At 40.7% G+C, this 6,725-nt stretch overlaps 1 pseudogene; it reads right to left on the bottom strand.

Annotated features, from left to right (window-relative positions):
- Positions 1–4,438: 4,438 nt before the first annotated feature.
- Positions 4,439–5,220, bottom strand: LOC110286302 (annotated as a pseudogene).
- Positions 5,221–6,725: the final 1,505 nt, after the last annotated feature.

Here is a 6,725-nt window from a genome sequence, read left to right as displayed (position 1 = left end):
AGCTCCAAACTTTGTCTCTGTAACTCCTTCCATGGGTGCATGAAACTCAAGAAGAATGAAGACCAAAGTGTGGACACTATGCCCTTTCTTAGAATTGGGAACTAAAATTTTTTAATCCAGAATTGTCCCTGTCTAAAGGAAACACAGAGACAAAAATGGAGAAGAGGCTGAAGGAAATGCCAGCCAGAGACCACCCCACTCTCTGATCCATTCCATCTGCAGACACCAAACATTATTGCTGATGCCAAGAGGTGCTTGCAGACAGCCTGGTATGGTTATCCTCTGAGAGGCTCTTCCTAAAAGCTGACTCAGACAGATTCAGATACCCACGGCCAAACTGTGAATAGAGCTTGGGACCTCTTATGGAAGAGTGGGGAGAAGGTGTGAGGGCCCTGAAGGAGATAGGTACTCCACAAGAGGACCAACTGTGTCAACTAACCTGGACCCTTGAGGCTCTCAGAGACTGAACCATCAACCAAAGAACATTCATTGGCTGGACCTATACCCTCCTTGCACATATGTGGCAGATGTGCATCTTTGTCTTCTTGTATTTTCCCCCACAACTGGAGCAGGGGTTATCCATAAACCTGATGCCTGCCTGTCTATAGAATCCATTCCCCTAACTTGGCTGACTTGTCTGGCCTCAATGGGAGAAGATGCACCTAGCCTGCAAGGGACATGATGTGCCAGGGTGGGAAGATACCCGGGAGTGGCATGCTCCACTCAGAGGAAAGGGGGAGGTAATTTGAGAGGAGGGACTGTGGGAAGATGGACAGCGATCAGGATGTAAAGTGAATAATTAAATAAACAAATAAGCAAATAAATGAATACATAAAATATAGGGTATTCAGATATAGAAGAATGAAATAAGATCCATCTCATTCACCCTTTACAAAAGTAAATTTAAAGTGTTTGGAAACCTGAATTTAAACACTGAAATGCTGAAACTGTTCAATGAAAACCTAGGAGTAGTACTTGAAGATTCAAGCATATGCAGGAACTTCAAGAACAAGACTCCAACAGTAAAGGAAACAGTCTCTTGAATTAACAATGGAGTTATGTGAAACTAAAATGTTTATGCACAGCAAATAAAACTGTCAGCACAACAAACACACAGCCTATAGCTTAGGAGGCAACTATTTCTCAACTCTTGTTGAGAAAGATGATTCATATCTATAATCTATAAACATCTGTAAAACTGAAACACCAAAAAGTCCCTGCCACATAAAAATAGGATAATAAACTGAAAAGACAATTCTCAAAGAAACACAAATAGACAACAGGTGTTTTTTAAAGTGTTGATCATGCTGCATGCACTATTAGGAAAACGCAAACTCAAACTGCTTGAGATTGAGTCTCACCTTAGTAAAAATCTATGTATATACTCATGATTACAATCCAGTCCATGGCAAGTGGAGGCAAGACCACTAGAGTTCAAGGGCAATGTTAGCTATAATGCATGTTAGAAAACAACTTGAACTACATGAAACTGTCTCATGAAACAATCAACTAGTAATCAAACAAAAAACAGAAACAACAATAACAACAACAGCAGCAACACAAAAATAACAAAACAGCTATTGAAGATGTAAGGACAATGGAACCCCTTCTTATTCAGGGCTGGTGAGAATATAAAATTATGCAGCCATTATGAAACTCAGTATGTTTTGTTCTTTACAAATAAGAACTACTATATGATCCAGCTATATCCCTACAAGACACATATATAAATGACCCTATCCTGCCACAGTAATGCCATAATATCTCTGTTGATTGCTGCTCTATTCAAAATCGAAGTGGAGCCAGCCTAGATAGCAACCAACAGATGAATGTAGTTTAGATTTTATAATTAAACAGATGAATGAATAATTAAAATATGGGTCTATGTAAACAAGGTTATAGAACCAAAAAGGGGAAAAGATATGTTGAGAAAGGTGACCAATGGAGCAAATATGACATGATAGTATCAGGGTTGGGAGGATATATGGAGCATGCTAATGGGAGACAATGGGAGATCAGCACAAATGATGTTTGAAAATGTCTGAAACACAATACTTTCTATGCTAAGTGAAAATTGAATTGGCATTTATAGATTTCCATGTTTTATCTTATATTACAGTGTCTCCATCTCCTCTCTTTTTCTTATCTATCAAATATCTAGAAGATCTGGAAAATATTTACCAAGTCTAATGTTTTTATAAGTCTGATATAAATCCTTCATGTAACTTGGATTTAAAATGTGTATATCTCAGGTAGTGCCAGCCACTTGTTAAGGATCAGAGCATCAAGTAAACAACAAAATATATTTTTCAGTACTTAATGATCCTTCACTGATCCTGTTTCCCATGGCAATATCTTCTTAACTGATCTCTTAAGTCCTGGTTCTATATGACCACTCCCAGTTGAGTTCTCTCTTTCCCATGGTAATCACTCTTACACCTGTCTAGTTTTCTGACGGTCTCCCTTACCGAATTAGACACTGCAAGCTGACATGGAATGTATGCTTTATCAGACTTCTGAGGGCTGAACAGTGCTTGACAGACAGGAATCTCAGGGTGCATTTTTCAGACCCGAATCAAATTTACTGTACCTTTCAACTACATCTTCCTCCTACATTCATCCAACGTCTCTTGGCAATCAGAATCGTAAGCCCTGAAAAGTCATTTTGCATGTAGGTGAGTGAAAACAAAACTTTGATCAATCCCTCAAAGTACTGAAACCCTTGTGCTGGGGCCAGGTTGAGTGTATCTTAAAGTGCCCTGAATTTAAGGTCACAATATGGGCAGACAGGACTGCTGTTAAGGGCTTCTGATGAAAGGCCCTTCCTCCCAGGTGTCAATGATGATGAACAGGCACATTTTCTGCATTTGGATTTTTATTTCTATTACTTCATCTGAGGGTCACTTTACCACTTAGCACTTTATTTATTATTTAGTTATTTGAGTTTTAGAAGCATGTCCTCTGCCTTAAAAGCTTGGGGGAAGATGTCCAATGAAAATGTATCATTAATTAAAGACACTTAAAATGATGAGCAGAAATCCCAATAAACAAGAAAAGCAAAAGTGGCAAAAATAACTGCTTCATGTACTGTGTGCAAAATTAGTCTCACAATTTCTGGTCATGGGTCTTTTATGGAGCTCCTCCTGTTTTCATAGTTCTTTAAGGCAAAAAGAAATCACACAATGATGTCTGGCACCTCTGATGTCCTTAATGGGAACCAAAGCAATGATACAGGAATTAATGCAGCACATTTCCCCCTTTACTTTGTGACGAGAATATGGTTCTAAGCCTCTGTCAAGGATTTCCACAGTTCATGGCAGCTATCTTGATTAAGGTCCTTTCTGTTCTCTAGGGTGAGGACAAAGAGATGGGCCTCCAAAAGAGTGACAATTAGGAGGTTAAAAGAAACTTAACAACTTGGCCCAGGGCAGTTCTCTGAAAAGACTGTGTCCTCTTCCCAATCTTGTTGATTGTATTAATCTCATGAACACTCTTTACATACCTACTGTAGTTTCTATGTTGGCCTATCCATAGACTGTAGCTTTATGACAGCTCTCTCTAGAGTCCTTCCCTTGTTTCTTCAGTTAGGATGTACTTTCCTGCAGGGAGAAGAACCTACTCATGGCTATTCCATTAGCTGGGAGGCACATATTGTGTGCTCATGAATATTGTTAAACTTTAGTAGCTTTAATAGAGCAATGAATGTCTGCAGTGGCAAGATATCAGAAATGCTGTGCTTCAGTGAAAAGCATTATGCTTTTTTTTCAATAAAATTTATTTTATTTTTATCACGAAGCAGGTTCTCTATTCTTTCCACAGCACAGCACACCTGAAGGGTGGAAAACCAACGTCTGAGCCCACCAGGATTCACTCCTGGGTAACTTTATGGAGAAGTTCTACTTTGAGAATTTGAGGCTTCAGAGAACCAAATTTGAGACCTTATCCAGAACTCAAACTTCTCTGCTGTTTCCTGAATGGTGAGGACTAAAGGAGTTGGCACATGTGTCTGTAAAGTGCTGGCACAAGACCCAGCAGGTGCCATTCACAAGTCTTCTTAACTGGTCCACAATGGCATGAACACTGAGAAGGTGGACTGGGAAAACACAGAGCACAAGGTAGTGGGTGAGGAGGCTGGGCAAGACAGTCTCCATCCTCTCTGCCTTGTGCAGGGAGAACTGAAGGAGACTGTTCCTATTGGGTCCCTAGTTGGAACAACTAAAGACAGTGATCAGTGAAACCAAGGACAATGGGCAGCCTCATTCTGGAATGGAATTTCTCTGTATTATGAAGTGGCCTATCCCCAAGAGGTCATTGTAAATTAGAGCCAAGTCACTCAAGGCCACTCCCCACTCCAAATTCTTTTAGATCTCTTCCAGACAACAAGACAGACAACAGGGTCAGAGAGTGTTTATGGGCAGAGCTGAGTAAAACAGGCCAGCTAGGAATCTGGAGCAGGGTCAGGAGGATGTAACTTCTTATTGACTGACATGGAAAATCTCCCTCGTTTTGCTGTTTGACATACTGATCCAACAGGGAAGTCAGCTGGACAGGCTGGTGCTGGACCAGGTAGCAGGTGAGTAAGCCCTCCTGCCAGATCCCCCTGTAGCTGGTTCAGGCTGGGCAGCTTGCCATAGTCTACTAGTCCCTGCCTCCTGAGGTTGGTGTCATCAAAGCAGCCACCCAGCAGCGGCAGGAAAGGAATACTCTTTAAGACCCGCACCATTTCCTTGATCTTGGGCTCCTCACTGATCAGCAGCAGATTGTGTCCAACAAAAAGAGGTAGCAGGTTTTGGTATTTGGAATCTTCTAGAAAAGGCTTTAGGACCTGGCTGGGAAAGACTTTTATGAAAATCTTGTGTTTCCGTAGCTGGTGTCTCAGGAGAAGCTTGTCCTCTGCACTCAAGGCAGACAGCTATCATTTGGTTGTCCCCCCAAAACTGCTCCTACATCTTGATACAGGAGCCAGACATGACCTGACTTCTCCTTGGGGGGCTTGGGAGGAGATGGCAGGCATCTCGGGTTGATGGCAGGTTTGGGAGGAATATACTCAGGTATAGCCATTAGCTTCTCCCACTGGAAGTGTATGACTTTCTAAAGGCAGGTCACAGCCTTGGAGCCATGGCACACAGTCTGGAGGGTGGGAAGCCAAGTGGCCCGGGGCAGGAGAGGTCCTCAAATTATCCCAGCCACCACTGCAGCTATCTCTACGGGAAGTAGCATTGTGCTTTTTATTCTTTTTTTTCCCATTGTTTGTCTCCCACACCTACCTCAGATCTTCCACTTTTCCATTTCTGCCTCACTCCCTCATTTGTTTTCACTCTTCACAAGTGTATTACTTCTCTAATTGTTCTGAAAAAAATAGTGTTCTGACAACAATCACCTCAAGGAATGAAGGGAGGGAGGGAGGGAGGGAGCAAGGGAAGAAAGAAGGAAGGAAGAATGGATTTTTGCTCAGTTTGAGGGTAGAATCCATAATGGTTGGGATGCCATGACGTCAAGAGCTTGAGGAAGTGTGTCATGCTATATCTATAATCAGGAAGCCTGCAGAAGAAATGCTAATACTCCGTCCATTTATTTCCCTTATTTATAATGGCACCTTTACTTCTTGGTTTTACAAACATAGAAGGATGCTGAAAAGGTTGTTTCCAAGAAGATTGTAGGTCTTGTCAAGTTGACAATAAATGTTACGCAAGTTCATGTAACATAGGCCAAAATAAAAAGATCTATGTCTCAAGCCTTGTCTTTTACAAATACCCACAGAAATGAATTTCCAGTTCTCTCTGGTCAAATTATTTGGGTATATGTCTTTTTACCACCTACATTTTAATATGTTACTCTTCTTACGGGCCAAAGGGGAAACACATGCTAAATGATGAGGCTTTTAAAAATATACCACAAAATAATACCTAAAAATAATATTTTTCTATTCTTTGTACTGTAAGTGTAAATATTTTCTCCAGTCAATTCTTTCTTTAAATATATAATTTGAAGATATATCTTCCAAGGCACATCCATAGAATAAACATGATACTTGTGTTTCATTTAAGTATTCCCTATAATTTTAAGTAACACTTCTTGTAATTGGGAATAGATTAAATTAGATGAAATACAAGAATTAGTTTGATTTTTTGTTTTGTATTTTTCCTATGTATGTATGTATGTATGTATGTATGTATGTATGTATGTGTGTGTGTATGTATTTACTTACTTACTTATTCACTTTACAGCCTGATTTTCAGCCCCCTCCCTCCTCTCCTCCCAGTCCCATCTTCATGCCTACTTCCTCATTCTCTCATTCTCCTGTACCCTGTTCCTCAGAGAATGGGAGGCTCCTGAAGGGTACAAACACACCCTGATATATCAAGTCACAGGACTACGTGCATCCTCTTCCACTGAGGCTAGGCAAGGCAGCCCATGTAAGGGGAGGAGATCCACAGGTAGGCAACAGAGTGAGAGATAGCCCCACACTCCAATTGTTCGGGACTCACATGATGAAAAAGCTGCATATCAGCTACATCTGTGTATTAGGCCTAGGTCCAGTCCATGAATGTTGTTTTATTGTTTGTTCAGTCTGTGAGTTCCTATGGGCCCAAGTCTTTTGGTGTACTTCAATACACACACACACACACACACACACACACACACACACACACGCAAGAGTTAATTCTTAATAAGTATACATCTAATGAAATATACAATATTCAGAAAAGAAAATGAATATATGA

This window comes from Mus caroli, chromosome X, assembly GCF_900094665.2.
Source record: "Mus caroli chromosome X, CAROLI_EIJ_v1.1, whole genome shotgun sequence".
Classification (NCBI taxonomy): Eukaryota; Metazoa; Chordata; class Mammalia; order Rodentia; family Muridae; genus Mus; species Mus caroli.
Note: the sequence above shows the minus strand (reverse complement) of the source record. Positions and strands in the feature narration are given on the sequence as shown.